The 27,371-nt window shown below is 40.2% G+C and overlaps 1 non-coding gene across 1 annotated transcript; it reads right to left on the reverse strand.

Moving 5' to 3' along the window:
- Window positions 1-14,439: 14,439 nt before the first annotated feature.
- LOC136736105 (U5 spliceosomal RNA) lies at window positions 14,440-14,554 on the reverse strand. Its single transcript, XR_010811544.1, has one exon. It is a non-coding gene; the product is annotated as a U5 spliceosomal RNA (small nuclear RNA).
- Window positions 14,555-27,371: the final 12,817 nt, after the last annotated feature.

Here is a 27,371-nt window from a genome sequence, read left to right on the forward strand (position 1 = left end):
TTTAACCCGCAGCGCCACCGGAGCAGCACCGTAAAACAACTAGAAGACAGATCTTATAAAGTGTTATTTAGTTGTACATATACTGCACAGCACAAGAAACATTGGGAAAACAAGACAGCTATATGAGTGACATGTAATGTTATATGTACCTTGGATATTTTAGACGTTTTATTAAAGCACTGTCCTGTGCTACTGAAATATCATCAACTATTACAATTTGAAAGCTCCCCAAATCCTTTCAGATGCCTCTCCTAATGAAATGTGTGGAATTCAGATCGGGAATATTTGCCCGTTTGTGATCCATTCGCTTGTTCTACGTGCACATGCTATACAAATGAAAAGAATAGAAACCTATTGTGAATCCAAGGTTGTCTATTAGTGAGTAAGATGTTCATTAGATTCACATTTGAGTTGTATTTCATGTCAGGATGTGAGCGCAGTTGTGAAGGATTCAGAAATCAGTTCTTGGAATCGTATCCTAAACTGAGTGAGGGGCTGGATTTGAACTCATGAAGATTTCAGGATCTTGGATGTTATTCCTTGCCCTGATGAGGGGTACTCATGAAATATTGAAGGGACCCAGAAATCCACATTGGCTCTGCCATGATCTATGTAAGGCCACTACAAAGAGATCTTAATATGGATAAGGTACGAGCTTATTGTTTTTCGTTTTCATGTGTTTCCTAGTGCCAGTACATGATTATTCACCAGTCTTCTGTGCTGGGTTTTGAGGGTTTCACATGAAGCTGTATTGTAACATTTTTTTTGCTGTGAATCATGTGACTGCTGCAGTGCATGTTTTAGGTTCCTGTACTGTCCTTATCAACTGGGCCCCTGATGACGTGCCTCTTTTGTGACGGAGAGAGAATCACAGTGATGGCTGTAGCAGCGGGTATACAGTACTACATGATCTATTTTTAAAGTCTTACTTGTAGCAAAATGTATAAATGTGTTTAGTTGGTTACAGGAAATATGCATTCTAATTTAGTCTTACCAAAATAAATGTAATGCTCTCATTAAATGATTTCAAAATGAAGAAAAGCTGATTGGCTGCGATTTGATTTAATATCGTTTAAACTGTGATTATATGGTGTAGAACCGTGTGGGAAATAAGTGGAGAAATCGTGGAGATAAAGCAAATAGAACTTTAATCGAGCCGCTCGGAAGCCCCACGTCAGGAATAATTCCTTCAGTGAGAACTTAATGTTTACCAACATGAGTGCAGCTTTATAGGAAAATGACGTAACATCTTATGGCCGTTCATCCAATCAGAAGATACAGGTCCGGGTCCGTTTTATGATCTGTCCTCCCGTGAAGAGGTGATGGATCCAAAGCAGATGTCCGTCTTTGATGTGCACTAGGAAGATGCGATCCCACGGTCGTCATTTACCTAGTGTCAATCGCTCGTTAACAGAAACAATTCCTGCCTATCTGGAGAAACGATTAAGTCATAAACAAATTCTCAGCAGACATCTGTAGGCTATTTCGGCACTGTGTGATCTTTCATTTCTGACAGGAGTTTCTAACAAACCAACCTTGTTGACCCTTTACTTGTGCTGCTAAATCTAATCTGCTCAGTCTGTATACAAACTACTTCTAATGCTAGTATTAATATAAAACATTATATAGTTATCACAAAACACTTTCTTCAACTTCCTATACAGAGTCTTCATTCTCTGCTGTTTGGCAATAGAGCAAAGCAGAAAGAAGCCAAAAAGTTATGTTTGTCAGTTACAAGCAAATCCCCTTAGGGGTTAGGAAGATTTGACGCTGCGTTTTCAGCTCCTTCATCCCAACCCTTCCCCGTGGGGTGTATATGTGTGTACGGCGAGTGTAAGGGTGTCCCTGCTGTCTGGGAGAGCGATAAGTGTGTGTCCCTAAATGTGAATGTACAGAATGTCCTGAAGGTGTCTCATGGAGCAGAGTGACCTTTGTAATAGTATCTTTCCAATGCATCCTTTGGTTTTCCTTGAGTCATGAGGTTTATTGCCTTTGATACTAAATCCATTTGTCCTCAGTCACATGGAGCCTCCAGAACCAAGGGGATAGAATAAGATTTGTGTCAATGGGTGTGTGAGTTTTGCTCCTCCCGAGTGAGGGACGGTGTCGTTTAGTAGAAATTTAGAGAAAGTCTGCCAACGAGGGTGTTTTAATTGCAGCTGTAACCATAGTAGATACATTATGAGGTTTACAAAGTTGTTGAGATGCTCTTTGAACAGTGTATTTAAGACATAAAAAAGAAACATACAGACATAGCAGAATAGTAACTACCGATATCAATCCATGTAACACAATCATACCCAGATTACCAAAGGTATCAGCAAGCCATCCCCAGAGGGTTTTTCCTCCGGAGGACTGGTGTATCTTTGTAGTTGCTTTGATTATTCTGATCCATCTTCGGTCTAAAGTACCATTCTCCTGTGATGCCTAAGGCATAATCATATGCATACCGTACATTAGAGGCAACTCTAAGTTGTGAATAATCAGAAAATCCTGGAATTGGAATGGGGATCATTGGAACCCCTTTCTTAGTGTCGTGTGGAATGTGGGAACAAACCCAACATTTTGTTTTATTAAGGGCATTTGCATAGGTGCGTGTCATTTGGATACATTTGTTATCTGTCCATGATTCAACTAAGGACATACTCATAATTTTTGATTACTTCTCCTGCTGTTGTTATAAACCCTCTACGTTCCCAGGTTGCCATATAGTCGTGTACTACTCCAAATGCATAGTGACTGTCAGTGAAAATGTTAACTTTAATGTCTTTCGCTATTTTTAATGACTCAGTCAGCGCCACGAGTTCTGCCACTTGGGCTGAACAGTGTCCTGGCAGGGATCCTGTTTTTACGACGGTGCTATCATCCAATACCACCGCCCACCCAGTGTGGGGAATTCCATCTTTTATTTTCCTGGATCCATCAACATATAGTTCCAAGTCAGGGTCTGTGAGGGGGTTTTCTAGGAAGCGACTGTGGTCCTCCTGGAGAACCAGCTCAGAGCATGTATGCTCTTCTCCCTCCCCTAACATCCCATCTGCTGGGTTTACTCGTGTGTCTTTTATTATTTGTATGGATTTATCTCTGGGGAGCAAAACAGCTTCCCATCTAGCTCGTCTACTATCGGAGACTGAACGCAATTTGCCGGTGTGTAATAATTCAACTAACGTGTGTCCTGTGTGCAGAATCAACTGTGTGTTCATTACAATCGAATCGCATGCCTGCACTGCCCAAGAGGCGCAGTCTACTGCTGCCATACAGCGATGCATGCCTGCTGCTACCGTAGGTTGCTTTGTGGAGTAATAGGCGACGGGACGTGTCGGAACTGCTGTATAATAGATCCCATCTTGGGAACAGTAGAGGTGAAATGGTTTAGTATGATCTGGTAACCCGAGGGCGGGGGCATTGCTGAGAGCCTGTTTTATTACACGATAGGCTATTTCCTGTTCATGTCCCCAGTCTATGGGGTCCAAGGGAGCCGGGCTCCCTTTGATTAACGCCTGTATCGGACCTGTGGCTTGTGTGAAATTAGGGATGAAAGTGCGGCAATCATTAAGGAGCCCCATAACTTTACGCACAGCCCTAACATTATGTGGTTTTGGCATATTTAGAATGGCTTCTTGCCTATTATGCGTCATAGATTTTTGTCCTTGTGAAATGTTGTGTCCGAGATATTGAACCTTAGTTAAGCCTATTTGTGCTTTCTTAGGGCTTGCTTTAAATCCTGCCTTTTGTAAGACACCGAGGACTCATCAGGAGACGCAATCAAAAGATCATCCACGTACTGGATGATTAAACTATTCCAGGGTGTCAGATCCATTCCTTCTAAGGTCTTGGCCATTGCCTGGTGAAAGAGTGTCGGACTGTTGTGAAATCCCTGTGGCACTCTAGTCCATGTGTACTGTTTGTCACATACAGTAAACGCAAATTTATCTTGGGAATCAGAGTGGAGTGGCAGGCTCCAAAATCCATTGCTAATATCCAGGACGGTAAAAATAGAGTGTTCAGGTTTCAAATCATTTAATATAGTGTTGGGATTGGCTACAATCGGGTGTAACCGGGGTGTAACTTTATTCAATTGTGTGTAATCAATTGTGAGTCACCATGAGCCGTCTGGTTTTGCCACTGGCCAGATTGGAGAATTAGTGGTTGAATGCGTTTCGCGTATTATTCCTTCATTTTGCAATGTTTGAATAATTGTCTGAACTGCTGTAAAAGCTTCTGGTTTAATAGGATACTGTTTATGTGCTTTGTGTACTGGACCTGGGATTACTATAGGTTCAATTTGTGCCAGACCACAATCTAGTTTATGTGTTGCCCAAACATCAGGAAATTCCTGACATACGTGTCCAAGTGGTGTGTCTGGCCATATATGAGGTGTTGACGGTGTGAGTGAGATACTAGCACAATTTGTTGCGTATCTTTGTGTATTCTTTTTATTCCCGTGTGTATTGGTCCATATTATGCAATTATTATTAGCATCCACTAGTGCGCCGGCTTCTCTAAGGATATCTATACCTAATATTGTCCCCTTTTATACAGGTAACGAGCTGAGATTAGGAGCACTCCCTTTAAGAGAGTGCTCCTAATCTCAGCTCATTACCTGTATAAAAGACACCTGTCCACAGAAGCAATCAATCAATCAGATTCCAAACTCTCCACCATGGCCAAAGAGCTGTCCAAGGATGTCAGGGACAAGATTGTAGACCTACACAAGGCTGGAATGGGCTACAAGACCATCACCAAGCAGCTTGGTGAGAAGGTGACAACAGTTGGTGCGATTATTCGCAAATGGAAGAAACACAAAATAACTGTCAGTCTCCCTCGGTCTGGAGCTCCATGCAAGATGTCACCTCGTGGAGTTTCAGTGATCATGAGAACGGTGAGGAATCAGCCCAGAACTACATGGGAGGATCTTGTTAATGATCTCAAGGCAGCTTGGACCATAGTCACCAAGAAAACAATTAGTAACACTATGCAGTGAAGGACTGAAATCCTGCAGCGCCTGCAAGGTCCCCCTGCTCAAGAAAGCACATGTAGAGGCCCGTCTGAAGTTTGCCAATGAACATCTGAATGATTCAGAGGAGAACTGGGTGAAAGTGTTGTGGTCAGATGAGATCAAAATCGAGCTCTTTGGCATCAACTCAACTCGCCGTGTTTGGAGGAGGAGGAATGCTGCCTATGACCCCAAGAACACCATCCCCACCGTCAAACATGGAGGTGGAAACATTATGCTTTGGGGGTGTTTTTCTGCTAAGGGGACAGGACAACTGCACCACATCAAAGGGACGATTGACGGGGCCATGTAGCGTCAAATCTTGGGTGAGAGCCAGTCTCCAGACCTTAATCCCATAGAAAATCTGTGGAGGGAGCTGAAGGTTCGAGTTGCCAAACGTCAGCCTCGAAACCTTAATGACTTGGAGAGGATCTGCAAAGAGGAGTGGGACAAAATCCCTCCCGAGATGTGTGCAAACCTGGTGGCCAACTACAAGAAACGTCTGACCTCTGTGATTGCCAACAAGGGTTTTGCCACCAAGTACTAAGTCGAAGGGGTCAAATACTTATTTCCCTCATTAACATGCAAATCAATGTATAACTTTTTTGAAATGCGTTTTTCTTGATTTTTTTGTTGTTATTCTGTCTCTCACTGTTAAAATACACCTACCATTACAATTATAGACTGATCATTTCTTTGTGAGTGGGCAAACATACTAAATCAGCAGGGGATCAAATACTTTTTTCCCCTCACTGTATATATATATATGTGATTTGATGTGTATTCTTATTTGATTTCCTCCCTCCTCAGGAATCACTGATAAAACATTGTTATTTGAAGGAGAACCTGACCACTTAATTCCCTCCATATCGGAAGTCCTGCAATGATCCATGTGCTGCTTGGAGGTGCACCAGAAACGGCCAGTCTTGATATTTATGATTGTTTCACGGACATCAATATCTGGACAATCAAATTAGTAAGTATTTCAATGGTTGAAACTTGTGTTTGCTCTGTATTCTAAGTTTCTGTGCCTTAGGGAACCTTTGTGACATACTAAAAGGACATACTGGTAAAATGTTGGGCACTTTTCAAACAACAAAAATGGCATTTGGTTAGTTATAAGGGACATTTATACCAGTCTGTGCAAATATCTATGCATATTCCAATGTTTGCTGCAGGACTTACAGATTGAGTGAGGGGGTCAATATGTTTGATTCAGAACTAACCACTGCTTCTTCAATTTTGTTTTAAACATAATTTAAAAGAAAAGTGGGCTATACATTGGTCTTGATAAAAGGAGCAGTGGTCCCTGAAGCAATTATTTTAGTTTTTTGGTCACAATTCCTAAAACCCATTTTCTGTAAAATATGTTATCAACTTGCATTAATATATTATCCAAAGTACAATCATACTAATCATGAAGATGTTCGTATTATTATATTCTAAGGGTTCTAGTCTATTGTGTATTGTGTTTATTATTAGGCCCTTCTCTTATGTTTTACAGTTGTTATTATTATTCCATACAATACAGGGATTAAATTAAGTATTTTAACCACAAACTTGAAGACAAAGTCTTTGAGGAAAGCAGGGCCCTGTTCGTTCCAAGGGTCAAGTTTCTTAAGACTCAAATAGCTATTTAAATGACTTTCGTATTCAGTCGACTTAGTCAATTGTCCAGCTGGATGGCTGGGCACAGGCGGGCAGCGCAGTCTGTAAAGTTCTTTATTTAATAAAGTCCTTTAAAAGAATTCTTCGTACGGCTCAATCTCCTTCTCCCAGTTTAACCCTTCTGTTGCTGGCAAAGACTTAGTTGGTTTCTGGTTCCGGTTCTGGCAACAGAGATACAAGTTCAGCTGTGGCAGCGAGTTACTGGTTTAGGTGAGAGAGAGATAGAGATGCCGTGCGTTATCCTTTATAGGCCTGTCAGATCAATAGGTGATTGGTTCTTTAGTTTGTGAGATTGGATTTCGGTTTCAGCCCCCAGTGTCCTATTGGAGGGGGGCTTGATTTATGACTGATGTCAATCCATGCCATCTTTTGGAAATGCCGGTTGGCACGGGTTCGTAGCTCTGTGTCGGGATTTCGGCTCTCGTCCATTTCAAAGAGTTTTTATTTCCTACAGGCCCCCTTCCCCAGACATCTCACAGCAGGGATTCCAAGCTATTTGGCCCATTCTCGGTGCCATCCTCCCAAGACTGTCACTTTGATGTAAACCAGTTCACATGCTGATGAGTTAAGGAAATCTGATAAATTTGGGGGGGAGAGGTCTTCTTTAGATCAGTGCTTCAGCTCAGAGCTAAAATGCTCTTATCAGAATACACCCAACATAACGCTACACTGGTTAATTCTGTTCTGGGAAAACCACAATCCTGCAGGTTTAATAAGTCTCTCTACACATCAGTCCCTGAGTACCTTCAACCAATGGTCATTTTGACCAATTAAGCCCAAGAATTAAGTCAATTAAGTTGTCAAGGACTACCCAGTGAAGACGTGAACTCACGACTAGGTCACACTGTGAGCTCACCAGAGCAGACATTACACTGAGCTCACTGTGAGCTCACTTAGCGCTTTTCCAGCGACATGGTGCCGGTGCTGGAGCCGGAGCTGCTGCTCGGCCTGGGATCCAGCTGATCTTTTTTGAACCGGCCCGCTTTTCCACCGGTTTTGACGTCACTGGATGTGGGCGTTCCCAAGCATGGAGTAGAAGTGGAGAAACACAGCAATAGTAATCAGCACCGAGGCGACTGCGTCTTTAAACCCCATTTAACATCACAATCAAACTCATTCCGCGTCTATGGCAAATCGTAACCCTAATGTTACAAATGTTCCCTAAATATGTGTTTTGCAGAATACACAAGCAAACGTTATGGAATATCAGCATTTTATCGACACACATGATAGAACTTATTGTTCTTTAACATTGATGAGAATAATTAACATGAATAAACTTACTGCTGAAGATGTAACCCTTACCCAGTGGCTAACCCTAACTATGTTACAAATGTTCCCTAAACACTTATTTTGCAGGATCAATAAAAAATTGTTAGGATTTTTTAAACTTTTACTGACACACATAGTTAATAGCAATGTGTTATAACTTTACCGAAAATAATAATCTGTATATCTTTAATTGTTTAGACGTTATTAAGATATAATGCATGTTTCACATAGGGAACATTTGTAACATGTTAGGAAAAACAAACAAATGATTTGAAAATATTCATAATTACAGCATACAATTTGTCAGGCTTCATAAGAATGGTATTTATAACATACTCTGTAAAAATCAAGCAAATAGCACTTGTGGTTCACGAGAAAATATATATATATAATCAAAGCTATCAGACTATAGCAGCCGGTGTATGAAGACACATACGATTATACAGCATTATTTGGCAGCTTCGCAAGACCTAATTTGAAACGTTGTTGGTAAGTTAGATAATTAGTGGGGACCCTCTATTTGCAGTTCTTCCCCTCCATAATTGCTAAAATAAAGTTTTACTGACATTTTATTGACCCTACCACTGCATAGGGCACATCTGTAACATGAACGCTACTGAATGGCACATACATTGAAAACTACGGAGAACTGAGACAAATCCACTTTACACTTCATAAATAATCTTAAAACGTTTCCAACCAAGGCAACACCCACTTGAAATACGTTCATTCTCATTTTTGGTAAACAAAAAGAGAGATTGTTACATATGTTCCCTATGATGCATCTACAGAGAGAGAGAGACAGACAGACACTAACTCTCTCTCTCTCTCAGCTGGGAGTGTGTGGGAGGGGTCTGCAGTGAGCGGGAGTGCTGCTGAGAGCTCTGTCCTTTGGCTGCGTTTTTTTGTTGCTTTACTTTTTTCAGTTTGTTTATTTTGTCTTCTGTTTTCAGTGCTTTTCTTATTGTGGGGGAACAGGGGAGGGGAGGGGGGAGTACCGGTAGTTCTTCCCGGGTCGGGGGGTCGGACCCCCTGAATGCGTCTTTTGAAAAACTGACCCGACGCCATGGAGTCAAGATCGCTCCGGTGCAGTTCTGCCCCCTAGAGCAGTGTGTGTTAGCGGTTGGGGAGGTAGCAGGGTGTGAAAATATCAAGTCTGCTGCCATTGTTATCTTCTTAAAAAACACTGATCTGCTCAATCAGCTAGTGGCTAATGGCACAGTGTTAGACGACACTTTCACCCCGGTGTTGCCGCTCGCTGCTCCTGCCCGGAAGGTAACGCTGTCTAACGTCCCTCCGTTCATCCGCACCGGCTCGGGCAGCTGATGTCCGGCATTAAGAGGGTCCCGCTGGGCTGCAAAGCCCCGCAACTGAAACACGTCGTGTCCTTCCGAAGGCAGCTGTATATGATCCTCAATAACATCAATGAGGATCTTAATGTCATTTTTAAATTTAAGATCGACAATACCGACTACGTCGTGTTCGCTACTTCGGAGTCCATGAAGTGTTTCAGGTGTGGGAGCGAGGGGCATGTCGTGAGGAACTGTCCCGAGCAGGACAGGGAGCGGGAGGAGGAGCGGGGCGACGCGGGGAGGAATAGAGACACCGGCCCGCAGCCACAGATGCAGCGGGCAGACAGAGATCGAGCCCCGGCGGAGGAGACAGTCGCCGGTCGGACCGATGGTACCACTGATGCCGTGACGGGGGAAGAGCTGCCCGGAGGCGATGACGCACAGCTGGGGGACGGGGTCGAGGCAGCGGGGGATAGTGACGACCGAGACGCCGGGGGGAGATGGTGTTGAGGCGGTGCACGGGGCGCTGGTTAGTGACGAGGAACAACCTCAGCAGCCAGCAGACGGGCGGACAGACACACAGGGTGTAGCCGAGGAGGAGGCAGGGCCAGGCTCGGCGGTACAAGCCGAGGCGCCGGGTGGAAAAAACGCACTAAGAAGGTGCTGGGAGGGAGCACGGACGGTGTTGGTAAATAGTGGCAGTAAAAGAAGTGGTGGCACAGTAGTGAAGCTGGGGTAGCGAGCGGCTTGGTGGGGAAAGGTCCGGCTACACGCTGGAGCATCGCGGCTCGGAGTGACAGTGAGGGCGGCTTCACGGATTCCTCTCTCGCCTCCTCGTCCTCGGTGAGTCAGAGCTGCAGTGAAGGATATCAGGAGGTTTTTAGAGAAAACGAAGGGAAAGAGGTCTGTTGTAGTGGAGCAGTTTTTCCCAGATCGTGCACGCCTGCTGGCCTCTATTAAGTTTTTACAGAAACCCTGACCTATCAATTTGTACAACACTCACTGAAAACCATGGTTGGGGTCAATTCCTGTTTTTCAATTCCAATTCCTCCTACAAATCAATTCAAAATTGCAATTACTTTTTGCATTCACAGAATATTCTTTATTGGAATTGAATTGAAAAGGGAATTAAAAATTGAATTGGAATTGACCCCAACCCTGTTGAAAACAAAACAAAAAATACAGATCTGGTTCTTCAAATCTTCACTCTGGTTTCATTCTGTGTCGTAGTTCATTTATCTTGCTGTTAATTGCACCACCAATTACACTCTTTGGGGTACTGGGCAATTTTTTCGAGGTAGCCCCTAAAAAACATGTATCACATAGATTTAATGACTTGCACATAGATATATAAAAATCTTTTAATAAACATACCACATATCTTTGAGAAGGGTTCATTAGTTACATATTGCCACAGTAAATCAACATTTTTGTGTGTGGGTGTATTTAAACGTTTTGGTGTATGCTCTTAAACTTGTCTTACACTAGTTCATAGTAAAATCTGTACTTGGCGAAGCAGCTATGCAAAGGCAGTCTTTTCTCCATTAATACCTTGCTTAAGCATTACATTGATGTGGCACAACTGGACTGAAATGTGAAGTATTTGCTCAAAAGTCAAATTTAAATGAGACATGAACGTTTATATTGTCAAGGATCCCATGGCACTATTCATTATTATTATGTATTAATATGTCTGAAGCATTAATCCAAGGTGATTTACAAGGTGTTGTTGAAAGAGTGACGTGGCTGAATTCTAAGTCAGGCTTCCCTCAATCAGGTCTAACAAATTTGTTATGACTCCACCTTTACTGCTGTGTAGTAATCTGCTGGTACAAAATGGCTGCACCCCAGAGGGTGGTGGGTGAAGTGAGTCTGTAGAGCACTTCGGGATCTTTCCAGCTGCTACATGTAAGGTATTATTATTTATTAATAAATTAACTCTAGTCTCTGAAACTAAAACAAAGGCCAAAGGAACATTTCAAATGCTAACCCTTTGTGTTCTATACAGTTAAAAAGGAGAGTTAGAAATTTTGTACAACAGCATTTACATACCATATATGGCTTCCACCTTTAAGCGATCCAGAGGTGTCTTTTTCTCCGAAGTTGGATCTCTCTTGCTGCCACCACCACGAAGATTGCTCTTTAATAATGTTGGAAAGTCAAAGACAGCAACCGTCAGGGTTCTTGCATATGACGTATTCGTGCTGCACCTCTCTGCAAGGATCCAGGACAGTTTGTCAATGTAAACTCCAGTGCCTGGGAATATTTCCACCTAAAAGACAATGGTAAATAAAAAACAAGTTTATCCCCAAACTATTCTTATATTATGTTAAGTGGAATACATTATCAGTAAGGCTGTGATTTTGTTACAGAAATGTGTTATTAAAGACCACAGTATGTCTCAATTCTAAGTTTATTAATTTACAGACATAATAAAGTCAGTGAATCTGTGACACCCATAATTCAATTACATTCTTATTATCAACTATAACTATGAATATAACTGATAATGTAGCATCATTAGATTGTTTACAACCAATATTTGTTTTCAATATATATATTTTTACCTTGTCTTTGTAATATTGTAGACCAAGAGTGTTATACCTGTTTTGGTGATTCTTTGTCAGATTCAGAACAATTTGCTGTGGGGCTGTCAGAACCACTTGATGGTGACACACTTTTGTCTTCATTGCTGATAAATGTGGCTTTTGTTACAATTTTTTTCAGATTGTCTAAAAGGTCTGGAATCTCTGGAGAAAAAAACCTTAGAATTAAATGATAATCATTTCTAGTAATATATTTAATACAAAGTGAAAACAAAACCATCAATGCCTGCAATTATACTTGAGAGACTTGCTCTATGTTATTGGCAAACTGACCTTTTTGTGGGTCATTAACATTAGCTACGAAAAAAATAAAAAAGATAAAATACAAGAATTACCAGGTCTAATGTAATGCATATAGTCATTAATGTAGGATTATGAAGTTATGTTGAAAAACTTTATTTAATAATCAGTATTATTAAACTATTAGACAGTGCACATTAAGAGTCTGTATTGTAGTTCTAGATTACTTCAGTATGATCAACTATAATACATTACTCTGGAATCTAAATTACTGAAGAATAACATTTATCAAGGTAAGGAATTATTTGCTATAAATAAAAAAACTTACCATCAACCATACGGTTTCGAAGACATTGGTTTTCATTTTTAAGTCTTGTGTTTTCCTTTTCGAGCTGCTTAACTTTTTGCTGTAGCTCAACTTCACTGGACTCTTTAAATGTCTGTAGAATATGACGGGATCTAATTCTTGAAGCTCCATCGGTTTTCTTTCTTATTTTGTGCTGTATTCAGAGAGGAAAAGAGTTTAAAATGAAAATATATATATATATGAATATGATTAAAAAAAAACAATCCTGCAATACATTTATTTAATATTTGCAGTAATTATCTCACCGGAAATGATATCTCAACTGTGGTTCATCAAGGTCACTATCATCTGAAATTTGAAGTTTTTTGTTTGGTTTAGGTACTCTCTTCATTTTAGGACAGGGCATTTTTGTTAGGTCATTAAGTTTTCTTCTTAGTTCGCCTTCTTTTCCTAAAATAAAAATAAAATAAATAAAACCCTGCATTATGTCCACAGATATTTGGGGATTATATTTATTTGTCATAAAAATACTGTGCTTTGACCATACAAATTAAGATGAACAGCCAACACTGAATCAAAACTGAAGTTAAATTATATCTGGTTTAATTTATTTTGTGATTTGGGGGATTTTATTGTAAAGCACAACACACAATAAATCGTTCTTACAAATGCCAGTCAAGTATGACGAGTTTTTAGCGCCCTCACCACCACCTACCATGTTATAAGAGTATGTTAGAAGTACAACACATTAATAACTTAAACATTCATTTCAAATATACTGTGATTGTATATATCAAATAGCATGTAAAGACTTTAATGTTTTTTTTTTAAATAAACATTGTTACCAGTCATAATGATCTGCGCTTCATGGACAGGCCATCCACCTTTTGGAGGTTTGTTCGTGTCTCTCCACTCTGCTCTGAAGTTTCGAGTCGTCTCTTCGTCATCATCAGCAATGCTGAATAAATCAAAATTGCGAAAGCAAGCAGTGGGAATCACGCTGTAAGAGTCTTTGTCGACCCCGCTTTCCCACTTCACCAACGCATGCATCACCGCCATACTACCTTCACCTTCTCGTCCGTTTTTTCTGCGCCTTTTTCCCCCGACAAGTCACGGCACAAAAAACAGTCCCGCTCTGCATTCTGGTACTTGGCGTTCTTAATAACACCAACAGGGTGTAATCGCATAGACCACTCGAGCATAAAGTACTACATATCCCATCTGTTACAGTTTTTTTTCATCTTCTGAAACTGCAATTTAGCACTTTCAACTGTTTCTTAGTGATTCCTAGAATTACTAACCGGTATTGTAGTCAATGTGTTTATAACCTTTTTTGTTTAACGATTTGTGTGTTATCCTATGGGATCCCATGGTCTTTGATTTGGTCACGGAAGTGATTTGTCTTTGATTTGTTGATCTAGAGTTGAATTTTAATTAGTTTTTCCCTTTTGTATAATTAGTGTAGTGCTACATTTAGTCTTTGTTTTTAAATAAATTTGACAATTTATATCTTTGGAATTGGTGTCTGCGTCCAATTATTACAGAAATTGAGTTATACAAGACTCCAGGATTCGTGATAAGGTGATACTATGAATTCACTTCTTTAATTGAAATGTATAAGTGTACCTTACGCTACATATATGTATGTATGTATGTATGTATGTCCAATTGCTTTGACAATACAAATGAATTGAATTGAGAGGGAGAGAGAGAGAGAGAGAGAGAGAGAGAGAGAGAGACAGACAGACAGACTGACAAACAGAAAAACAGACAGACACAGACACACACACACACAGAGCCAGCCAGCCAGCCAGCTCAGCGATGACATCACGAGCCTCTCTCAGCTGACTGCTATGACATCACAGAGCACGTACATTCCGTTGCTTGCCGTCTGTCAACCACTCAGTCACTGCCAGCCAGACTGGCTGGCTGGCTGGATGGGGGGGCTGCTTGCTGCTGCTGCGTACCTTAGCAAGCTTATTTGCTTGACCGGCCTTCCTACTCCTCTGCCCACATGCCCACCTATGCCCGATCTGCTGTTCACCTGGATCACAGCTCCGCCCCAACAAGGCAGAGCCCCCCAAGAATGGTACAAACTCACCCACGATCCCCTCCACGGAAAGCTTTAGCAAAAGGCAAAAGCGTTATACGTAATGAAGAGGAACCCGAGTCCAAGACGCATCCGACCAGCCATACATATTTCTGTGTATTAAAGATCACATTTTCTTACATTTAGTTTTTCTGTACTTTATTACATCTTATTGTGATTTATAAAAGTATTGTTTCTTTTCCATATGTATGTATGTATGTGTGTGTGTGTGTGTGTGTGTGTGTGTGTCTGTCTCTGTGTGAAAGTTAGTGTGTGTGTCTGTACGTGTGTGTGCCTGTCTCTGTGTGAAAGTGTGTGTGTGTGTGTGTGTGTGTGTGTGTGTGTATATGTCTCTCTGTGAAAGTGTGTGTGTGGGTGTGACAGTGTGTGTGAGTGTCTGTCTGTCTGTCTGTCATGTAATTCGCACATCTGTGAGGGCACCATTTTTGCAGAAGAGATGTACACATTTTGGAGCAACATATGCTGCCATCCAGACATCATCTTTTCCAGTGACGTCCCTGCATTTTCAAACAGATCACATTTTATTACACTTTGTTTATCTGTACTTTATTACATCTTATTGTGATTTATACTTGTAATGTTTCTTTTCCATATATATGTATGTACAGTGGGGGAAAAAAGTAATTGATCCCCTGCTGATTTTGTACGTTTGCCCACTGACAAAGAAATGATCAGTCTATAATTTTAATGGTAGGTGTATTTTAGCAGTGAGAGACAGAATAACAACAAGAAAATCCAGAAAAATGCATTTCAAAAAAGTTATAAATTGATTTGCATGTTAATGAGGGAAATAAGTATTTGACCCATTTTCAATGCCCTGGCTTAGGGAAGGAGGTTCTCACCCATGATTTGACGGTACATGGCCCCGTCCATCGTCCCTTTGATGCGGTGCAGTTGTCCTGTCCCCTTAGCAGAAAAACAGCCCCAAAGCATAATGTTTCCACCTCCATGTTTGATGGTGGGAATGGTGTTCTTGGGGTCATTCCTCCTCCTCCAAACACGGCGAGTTGAGTTGATGGCAAAGAGCTTGATTTTGGTCTCATCTGAGACCACTTTCACCCAGTTCTCCTCTGAATCATTCAGATGTTCATTGGCAAACTTCAGACGGGTCTGTACATGTGCTTTCTTGAGCAGGGGGACCTTGCGGGCGCTGCAGGATTTCAGTCCTTCACGGCATAGTGTGTTACCAATTGTTTTCTTGGTGACTATGGTCCCAGCTACCTTGAGATCATTAACAAGATCCTCCCATGTAGTTCTGGGCTGATTCCTCACCGTTCTCATGATCATTGAAACTCCACGAGGTGAGATCTTGCATGGAGCCCCAGACTGAGGGAGACTGACAGTTATTTTGTGTTTCTTCCATTTGCGAATAATCGCACCAACTGTTGTCACCTTCTCACCAAGCTGCTTGGTGATGGTCTTGTAGCCCATTCCAGCCTTGTGTAGGTCTACAATCTTGTCCCTGACATCCTTGGACAGCTCTTTGGCCATGGTGGAGAGTTTGGAATCTGATTGATTGATTGCTTCTGTGGACAAGTGTCTTTTATACAGGTAACGAGCTGAGATTAGGAGCACTCCCTTTAAGAGAGTGCTCCTAATCTCAGCTCGTTACCTGTATGAAAGACACCTGGGAGCCAGAAATCTTGCTGATTGATAGGGGATCAAATACTTATTTCCCTCATTAACATGCAAATCAATTTATAACTTTTTTGAAATGCGTTTTTCTGGATTTTCTTGTTGTTATTCTGTCTCTCACTGCTAAAATACACCTACCATTAAAATTATAGACTGATCATTTCTTTGTCAGTGGGCAAACGTACAAAATCAGCAGGGGATCAAATACTTTTTCCCTCACTGTATGTATGTATGTATGTATGTATGTAAGTGTGTGTGTGTCTGTCTCTGTGTGAAAGTGTGTGTGTGTGTCTGTCTGTGAAAGTGATTGTGTGTGAAAGTGTGTGTGTCTGTCTGTCTGTCTGTGAAAGTGTGTGTGTGTGTGTGTGTGTGTGCGTGTGTCTGTCTGTGAAAGTGTGTGTTTGTGTGTGTATGGGTGTGACAGTGTGTATGAGTGTCTGTCATGTAACTCGCACATCTGTGAGGGCACCATTTTTGCAGAAAGAGATTTACACATTTTGGAGCAACATATGCTGCCATCCAGACATCGTCTTTTCCAGGGACGTACCTGCATTTTTCAGCAGGATAACGCCAAACCACATTCTGCCCAGATTTCAAGCGCATGGTTGCATAGGCAGAGAGTGCGGGTGCTAGCATGGCCTGCCTGCAGTCCTGACCTGTCTCCGAATTGAGAATGTGTGGCGCACTATGAAGTGCAAATTAAGACAACGAAGGCCCTGTGCAGTTGCGCAGCTGAGGAAATGCATAATGGATGAATGGGGGAAAATCCCGCTTGCTAAACTTAACCAAGTGGTGTCTTCAGTGCCCAAGTGCTTAATAAGTGTTATTAAAAGAAAAGGTGATGTTACATAGTGGTAAACAGTCGACTGTCCCAACTTTCTTGGTTTCTTTTCACTGCTAATGAGATGCTGTAGAGTGAGTTAGTTATATTGCTTTCAGGAGCTCTAATCGTATTGATGAGTTCATGCAGCATTTGTAATTGAATTTCAAAAAGAAATCTTTGCTGTCTGGCCTGTGTGTATGAGATGTACTCTGTCAATCTTTGGCTAACAACTGAAACATTGGTAGAACAGAAATGGCAACATAAAAAAGAAAAGTACATTTTAAAAGAGCACATTAAATAGGATGAATATACAGTTTTTTACAATCACTTTGTCACTAATTTCAGAACCTTGATGTCATTTTTCAAAACTCTAGACACAAAACTCAAAACGGTCATCACTTGTAACACAGGCTGTCCAATGTTCAAAACATTGCATTGTGCATTCATATCTTTAAAGAAACCTAGCACTTGCAGACTTGTTGGTTCAAATAACTCATTTATCATGAAATACCATAGTAACATAGTAACACAGAAGATACCGATAGTTTCACTGTGTAGTTGTTCGTACAATCATTAAATATTGTAGTACAAAATATGTGATACATGTTTCATTATGGTACTACACATAAATACATCACTGTAAAAGGACTAGTAGAGAGAATACTACAGACACAGTGGAATCATTGAACAAAATCTGAAATGTATTGATGCAATACAATCAAATCACACCATAGGTTTCTTTGAATCCATGCAACAATAATTAGCTACAAAAAAGAACAAAACTACAGTAAAATGTCAACTGCAGTGTTCCTCACCTGGCTTAGTGTAAAAAGCAAAACAAAGGATTGATTACTGTACTTCTAAATTTCCATCAGCCCTGTGTTCAGGTTCAGGTTCTCACAACCATTTTTCACAAGAGGCATCTTGAAACTGAACATACCTGAACATACTCAGTCATCAGCTGCTTCACTCTGTCTGCATTTCTTTCAAAAGGCACACTATACTCTGTGCTACACATTGGTATGCAGTATACAGTCATTTGACAATTGAGAGTAGCCTAATGTTTAGTGCATGCTGAAGACTTGCCGCTTCTCAGTACGGACATTTCTGATGATTGAGGCCACAGTTGATCCTGAGTTGATTCTGAGGTTTGATTGAATCATTGTAGCTGCCTCAGTCATGGTCATGCCATGATTTACAACATGTTCTACAACTATTTCTCGGATTTCACTGGACACTATTTGCTGTTGCTGCCGCTGTCTGGTCCGTGGCCTTGTCCTCTACCACGTTCCCCCAACACCTCTCAAATGAGGCCCATGGCTGCCTCTCTGGTGAGGCCTAAGCCCTCCTCTATGACGAGGCCCACGACCACCTCTCAGAAGGGGTGCATGTCCCCTTCCATTCTTTTGACCACCACGTCTTCCTCCTCCCACTGCTTGACCTCTATTGTGACCTGGATGACCTGCCGGCTCCATGTTATCACTGTGTTGCTGGGGTGGATAGCACTCATTTCACTCGATACTCGTACCACAATGTGAAATCAATCATCAATAACCAGTTGGCAGTATTGGAAAAGCAATTACAAGGGCCTGCATACATACAGTAATGTCAAATCTGATGTGGAAGAACAATCATCTTCAACCAGGTTGGAGCGTTAGTTGCAATGCCTTTAATACACGCAGCGTGGAGAGGAACAGTGACTCAAGAAGATCCCAAAGTCGCTCTGCCTTCATTTTAACAGTCAGAGCTTTTATACACAAAAATCAAAGAGCTGGTTATAATCAGAAAGTCATTACTATGTTATCTTAAAAGTTAGCTAAGCAGAATTTATATCATTATAGGACAGAGTTCATAGATCAACACATGGATTAGGGAGCAGGCACTTCAATCATACTGTTTGACATTGTCTCCAAGATTCTCATCGTAAATAACAAGCAGAAATCAAACTACCTTCTGGCCTGACCTTCTAGCTTGACCTTATCTTTCTTAAGTATACAAGAGAGAAAAACAGGTATTAGAGAAAGAATTTCTAACTTTCCTTCCACACTGAAAACATGGTGTGGAAAAGTGCTACATGATGATGAATGATGATGAAATATTACATCCATAGATAATGTAGTCCAACTGGTTCATGCTCCTCGGTTATTGGTGTCAATGGATCTCATTATCCTGAAACTTTCATGATCGAAACATGGAATACTGTTCGTCAGTTTCCATAAAACTATGAATTAAGAGTAATGCAACAGTCACTTATCATTTTGAGCAGCTGTATCAATTGATAGTTAGATCTTTGTAATGAAATGAATAGACAGTGATCTCAGATGTAATGTGTGAATTGCATTTTGAAATGGTAATACTTTGACGTTAAGTTGTATCATTTTAGTTCAATGAACAAATGATCTGAGGTTGATGTGTATTGTATCCAAGCAATTGAAAAATGTGCATTTTGATCATCGGGTGTGAGTTTAGTGTCTAGAGTTTTGAAAAATGACATCAAGGTTCTGAAATGAGTGCCAAAGTGATTGTAAAAAAGTGTAATATCAGGGGACAGTGGCTATTAGTGATCTGGCCTTCCGTGGCCTCTGTATTAATGTAACAGGTCACATTGTATGTGTACACTGATACTTGATAGTATAATATAGTACAAGTAAAAAACATACATAGGTATCATAGAAGTATTTTGCAGAAATGATTAAGGATACTTATCAAAATGGAGAGGAAATGCTAAATCCAGTCTCCCCAGGCTGAGCTTCTATTGCTACACCTGCTAAGTGGCTGCTGGCCCCACTATATGGATAGAGCCACACCAAGTACAAGAGTCTCCCCATTGCTATTTATATCTCCCTATCCAGTCTTCTATACGTGTCAGGTATACAAGTGTGTGTGTGTGTGTGTGTGTGTGTGTCTGTCTGTCTGTCTGTCTGTGAAAGTGTGTGTGTGTGTGTGTGTGTGTGAAAGTGTGTGTGAGTGTCTGTCTGTCTGTCTGTCATGTAACTTGCACATCTGTTAGGGCACCATTAATGCAGAGATGTACACATATTGTTTATTTTCCATATATATGTATGTATGTATGTATGCATGTCCAATTGCTTTGACAATACAAATGCACTGAATTGAGACAGAGAGAGAGAGAGAGAGAGAGAGAGAGGTGCTAAGGCACATTTGTAACATAAATTAGGGAACATTTGAAACATGCTTAGGGAACATTCATAAGAACATAAGAACATAAGAACATAAGAAAGTTTACAAACGAGAGGAGGCCATTCGACCCATCATGCTCGTTTGGTGTCCATTAATATCTAAGTGATCCATGGATCCTATCCAGTCTATTTTTAAATGTTCCCAAACTTTCAGCTTCTACCACTTTCCATCTTGAATGCCTTGAAGCCCAATTTCCATTTGTTGTCCCCTGGTGCGTGTGTCCCTGCTGATCTGGAAAAGCTCCTCTGGTTTGAGGAACCTTTCATGATTTTGAAGACTTGGATCAAGTACCCACGTAATCTCCTCTGTTCCAGGGTGAAAAGGTTCAGTTCCCTCAGTCTCTCCGAGTAGGACTTTCCCTTCAGACCTGGAATAAGTCTGGTTGCTCTCCTCTGAACTGTCTCTAAAGCAGCAATATCCTTCTTGAAGTGTGGTGCCCAGAACTGTACACAGTATTCCAGATGAGGTCTAGCGCATTGTACTGTCTTAACATTACTTAAATTCTACACTTTTGACGATATACCCTAGCATTCTGTATGCCTTTTGTATTGCTTCCCCACATTGTTTGGATGGAGAAAGTGAATCCACATAGATTCCTAGGTCTTTCTCATGCATTACTTCATCTAGATCTGTACCTCCCATAGTGTAATTATAGTGGACATTTTTGTTTCCTGCATGTATTACCTTGCACTTGTCCACATTGAATTTCATTTGCCAGGTGTCAGCCCACAACTGAATTTATCTAAGTTCCTCTGAATAGCATGTGCTGCCAAGATTGTATCTGCTAAGCCACCTATTTTAGTATCATCTGCAAATTTGACAAGGTTGCTAAGTATCCCAGAGTCCAGATCATTAATATAGATTAGAAAAAGCAAAGGCCCTAGTACTGATCCCTGTGGAACTCCACTAACAACCTCACTCCAGTTAGAAGTGACTCCTCTAATCTGTTTCCTATACATCAACCAGTTCATAATCCATCTACTTACATGACCCTGAATGCCTACAGCTTCCAATTTGAGGATCAGTCTTTGGTGTGGAACCTTATCAAAAGCTTTTTGGAAATCTAAGTATATCATATCATATGCTTTCACGTGATCTACAGCTGCAGTTGCATGTTCAAAAAAATGTATTAAGTTAGTAAGACATGATCTGCCTCGTCTAAACCCATGTTGACTATCTCCAAGAATATGGTTTTCATTGAGATGCTCCTCTATTTTCTGTCTAATCATTTTTTCCAACATTTTACAGGTGATGCAGGTGAGACTGATTGGTCTGTAATTTCCTGGCTCAGTTTTGTCCCCTTTCTTGTGGATTGGTATGAAATTTGCTGTCTTCCAGTCAGTGGGAACATCCCCTGTTCTAAGTGTCATTTGAAATAATCGAGTTAACGGCCTATACATAATTTCCCTCATTTCTTTAAGTACTGTTGGAAATATCCCATCTGGCCCAGGTGATTTGTTTGATTTTAATTCTGCTAGTCCCTTTAGTACCTCCTCCTCATTTATCCTGATCTCTCTTAGGGTTTGACTGGATTGATTGTCAACCTGTGGCATGTCATCTGTTTTTTCTTTTGTAAAAACCTCTGTGAAATACTCATATAGAATATTTGCCACATCTTGTTCGTTTTCCAAGATACCTCCATTTTTGCCCTTTATCTGTTTCACCTCCTCCTTAATTGACCGCTTGCTGTTGTAATTTTGAAAAAAGCTCATTGCATTGGTTGTAGCTCCAAGAGCTATGTTTCTTTCTATTTCCCTCTTTGCTTTCCTGATCCCTTTCTTAAGATCTCTTTGCAGCTCAACATATTCTATGTATTTTGTTTCATCACCATCCCTTTTGTATGTGCTATACAACATTTTCTTCCTCTTTATATTTTTTTGCATGCCTCTGGTTTGTATGTATGTATGTATGTATGTATGTATGTATGTATGTATGTATGTGTGGAAGGAAAGTTAGAAATTCTTTTCTCACAACTGTTTTTCTCTCTTGTATACTTAAGAAAGATAAGGTCAAGCTAGAAGGTCAGGAGGCCATAAGGTAGTTTGATTTCTCTTTGTTATTTACAATGAGAACCTTGGAGACAATGTCAAACAGAATGACCTACGTGCCTGTTCCCTAATACCATGTATAGACCTATGAACTCTGTTCGATAATGATATATGTTCTGCTTAGTTAGCCTTTAAGATAACATAGTAATGACTTTCTAGCATGTATGTATGTATGTATATATATATATATATATATATATATATATGTATGAATGTATGTATGTCCAATTGCTTTTGACAATACAAATGAATTGAGAGGGAGAGAGAGAGAGAGAGAGACAGACAGACAGACTGACAAACAGAAAAACAGACACACACACAAACACACACACACACAGAGCCAGCCAGCCCGCCAGCCAGCCAGCCAGCCAGCCAGCTCAGCGATGACATCACGAGCCTCTCTCAGCTGACTGCTATGACATCACAGAGCACGTACATTCCGTTGCTTGCCGTCTGTCAACCACTCAGTCACTGCCAGCCAGACTGGCTGGCTGGCTGGATGTGGGGGCTGCTTGCTGCTGCTGCGTACCTTAGCAAGCTTATTTGCTTGACCGGCCTTCCTACTCCTCTGCCCACATGCCCACCTATGCCTCTACTCCAAGATACTTATACAATAGAAAAACTATGGTAATAATAATATAGCCCAAGACAAAAAATATTAATCTTTCTAGACTGTATTAAAGTTCAGCACTTCGGAAAAATAGAATTATTTTGTATTTCAATAAAACAAAAATTATTACTGGTATCCACACACCCAACCAATGTAAATGTCACGGACGGTGTTAATTAGCTCTTTAATCACCATTACTTATTATATTTATATTTCACTTCACTTTATGCAATATGGCTTGTGTATTTTGTTTGGTTCTATATTGCCATTATTTTGTGTGTTGATTATCTTTCACTTTATTGTTTAATTTGTTATTCACTTAGTATTATTTTGATTGTTTGCACGCGTGCCTTATTATTTTTGTTTCTTCTTTCTTTCACAACTCACCTGGGTCCACCTGCACTCTTCACACGCGTCCCCACTTAATCACCCTGCCCTGGGAGAGGAGAGGATTATCTGCTGTAGTCCACTTTCCAATGTGGGAGGTCTCTGCGGCTCATATCTCATTCAATTATTTATTCATTTATCCTACATCAAGTTTATTTATTTTCCCACGTTTCATTCAATCACCATCAGAAGCTCTCTGTGCTAAAAGTGGCAGCACATTTGTCTCACACACATCAAACTCACCTTTTCCTGCTTCCCAAGCCTTATCAACTTACTCAGACCCTCGTCAACTTACTCAAACCCTCTTCAACTTTGGTTAACATTGCTCTGCATTCTAACAGCTATTCTTTCTCCTATTCTTAATTTCTTACAAGAAATGTATTCAGGTTTTTTTATCAATATGTTTTATTTATATTTATACAGATGTCACTCCATTATTCGTTTATTGAAGTCATATATGTACCTAACAAAATATTAGCCAATAGGCCATTGATCTCAATAATGATTCCCATAATCCTAGGACACCTTCTCTTTTACTCTTCCTTTCCATTCTTACTTTTCTCCTGTAAAGCATTTTATATTACTTGAGCTTACTTATTCTATAGTTGTAATCTTATACTTCTGCGGTATCTTACCCTTTTCCTACATCACTCATCTTAAAACCATGGTCTACTTTGACTTTCATTTCAGGTATTATATGCTAGGCACCAATAACCAAACATTTTCTGAAAGACTGTAACATGTCACCAGACTGTTTACATTCTCCTGCTTTCACAGGCTGTCAGGGCTGCACCAGGCTCTCTTCTAGCCTTTCGTTTCCTTGAATTTGACTTTTGACAGAGCTTGTCCATAACATGATGTTTAACAAACAAATTCTGGTTCTTCTTGTGGAGACACCATGACTATTTATGTATTACTATTATTATCCATCTGTTTATTCAATGTATATTTTGGATTACTTTTCTTATAATAGTCTTTCTTTCTGATTTCTGATGCTTGAGGCACTCTGTATAGAGCCAAAGATCCTCATGAATATGATAAATCTGTTGTTACATTTTTAAATATAATTCTAAAATGATTGCCAAAACATAGACATTTACCTTATATCACCTTCAAACTATACATATTCATAAACACACAAAGCACATACACATTGATATCTAAAGATAATTCAGATATCCGATCTGTGGCATGTTTTATTGACCCTGCAGTGTCTCAAACAGCCCTTATAACTTATTATTTAAGCTTATGATTATTTAGAATAAAATGTCAAATAATCCCACTCGATTATTTCATTATTTCACTATCTCAGTTTTCTTGATCAATTGTGAAAAAGTTCTGTTATTTCCTCCTCATCTGTAGAGGCTACATTAGCCCACTCCCCGGTCTGATATTCTCGTAGTAACTGTATCCAAATGTTGGGCGGACATTTAGCCTTCACGATGATGTGTACATCGTGCGGGTGAAGGAGGTGAATAACCATCTTTTCATCTAGAATATCCCAAAAAGTTGTGTTACCCTGGTTTGGTTTTAATTTTGGGAGGGACACCCATATCATTTCTTTTTCTCCTGGGGAGAAGGGGACATGGGTTTTAGTCGTATAGACTATTGATTGACCTTCCTCTTTACTCTGTCTAGTTTTGACTTGCATGGGTGCAGCTGGGACCGTTTTCAGAGCGGTCAGATCTGGATACAATGTATTATTATAACCAAAATCAGTGATTGATTTATATTCCGGATTATATGGGGGAGGAGCGCTAGCAAAACCTCCTTTTTCATATTCCCATGCTTTGCGATCTAAATCATCCCAATCGGGCCTGTCGTCCTCGGAGTGATCTGTGTCGCGACGCGCTCCTAACACGGCAGCACATCGCGCACCTACACCTTCACCTTTTCTGACCACTTTTCTTGCCCTTCTAATTTGCCTTGTAGTTCTATTAATTCTATCGTATTTTTCACAACTTCTTCTCTCAATTCACATTACTGTTTATGATGATCTTCCATTTCTGTTATTTTCTTTTCTTGATTCTCACCAACCTGACACAATATCACAATTCCTTTCTCTGTCTTATCTGGTTGTTGTTGCTTCCACCAGTCCCGGTGCTCCTTCGGAGACCAGTCTTTCTCCCAACTTCCTTCCAACATTTTCTTCTCTACATTCTGTTTTTTTATTTCTCAAAAAACCAATAATGCTGGTGTCACTCACTGTGACGATTTATCTGAAATATTACATTATTATATATTATATATATATATATATATATATATATATATATATATATATATATATATATATATATATATAATAAAAACAAACACTCTAGTAAGGTACGGACACCCGTACATGACACTGGCTAAGGTAAGGGAACCCATAAACAACCATAAGCACCCCCGGACCTAGGACAGACTGTAACTTGCTAACTTGCTAACTTGCTAACTGTTTTGTTTGCTTCACATCGTTTGCTGCTAGTTGCATGCCAAACGAGTTCGTTCTGTCCAAAATATAAGCTTTTTTCTTCTAATAAACTCAATAAAAATACAGTGCACTAGCAACTATTTCCCTTTCAAAAGTTGTAGTCCCGTTTCAGTTAAAACAAAATGTGTTCTTCAAACAAAGAAAATACTTGTGTTTCTTTTCCCTCTTTACCTGCTCTTATCACAAAGCTTCTCAACACAATCTCAGGTGCAGGTGCACTCTGCGCTATCCTTTGCCCGAGCTTTGTCCAGGAAAACTCACTGTAGCCATCTTAGTTCAACACGGGCTCTCCTTACCTGCGAGTCACACGGGTCCAGTTCACTTTGCAAGTGAACAGTCTCTTCTCAGAAACAATAAGGAAACTTGGAAAGAAACACAATCCCAGGTCGGTGTTAAAAAAAAGTTCTTTGTTTTCATATTAAAAGAAAACATTTGTATTTTCTCTGCACACTTCACAGCTCCAATTAGCACACTCAACTAATCCCTGCCCCCCTCAGAACCGTCACTAAAGAAAGGTACTCACAGTCATTTTAAATATGACATCCTGTAGTGTTTCTTTTCAAAATATGATCTTATTATCACTATTACTATCAATATTACCCACTAATACCAAATTACAGTTAGGGGGGCCACAGGTGTGATTTAAAAATACGATCTTCCATGTCTTTCTGTTGTGTTTTGACCTGGGGATCTGTAATTGTCCAAGTGGCTACTGCACATGTACTTATTTAATATTAAATGTGTTATTTAATTAGGCTTGGTTCTGATGAGCATGTACAAGACGTCAGCTTTTTAAATAACTGTGTGTATTGGATCATACACATTTTAGAAATACTCTCTCAAACTTCCCGCATTGGTACCTCACCAGGGAGGTAGAAAACAGCAATAGCATTGAAAAAGTGTGATTGTAGTTCTGCTCTTCTGCAATATATTTCTACAATATCTTTAACATCTTCTTTAACATTGTTTTAAAGGCTGGGACCAATATGGTGGAATATCTCCAACACACGGACATTGAGAGACTCGACCCCTTTGTGCTGCTGCTCAGAGACCAACTCTCAGTTGTCTCTGAGTAGGCTATGGATCAACTTCCTTTCCTAATATGAAGGAGACCATGGATACAAAACCTATGAAAAACAGGTGATTATTGTTATTCTTCTCATTATAAACTACTTAATACATCTCTCCCATAAAGTACAACAGGATAGTGGTGACGTCATTCAGGATTGGATTGCCATTGGTCAAAAGCCCTCTGAGAGAAATTGTGTGGCGACACTCCACACTCTTAGAAGAAATTGTTCTGCACAGAACCATAAAGGGTTCCTCGAGTAATCGCTCTGGTGGATCCCTTTATGGTTCTATGTAGAACCCCTTCAAAGGGGTTACATGAAGAACCCCCAAACATAGCGTTCTACACAGAACCATTCGTTTTAAAATGTTATATATAGAACCCATTCAAAAGGGGGACACGTGCTATACCTGAATTTGTTTTCCAAATACAATCTTTAAAAAATGTATGATTTCATATATACAAACACACATACACAACGTAGAAATCGCACTACTAGTGAAGTAACTTCATTTACATTATATGCCACAACTCCTCAATTTGGAACGCAAAAACAAGACATCTGATGTAAAAGTGTAAACTAATTACGAACAGCACTTTTGATTTTTATCTTCAATTCAGAGGCTACTTA

The sequence above is a fragment of the Amia ocellicauda genome, unplaced genomic scaffold (genome assembly GCF_036373705.1).
Source record: "Amia ocellicauda isolate fAmiCal2 unplaced genomic scaffold, fAmiCal2.hap1 HAP1_SCAFFOLD_46, whole genome shotgun sequence".
In the NCBI taxonomy this organism is placed as follows: Eukaryota; Metazoa; Chordata; class Actinopteri; order Amiiformes; family Amiidae; genus Amia; species Amia ocellicauda.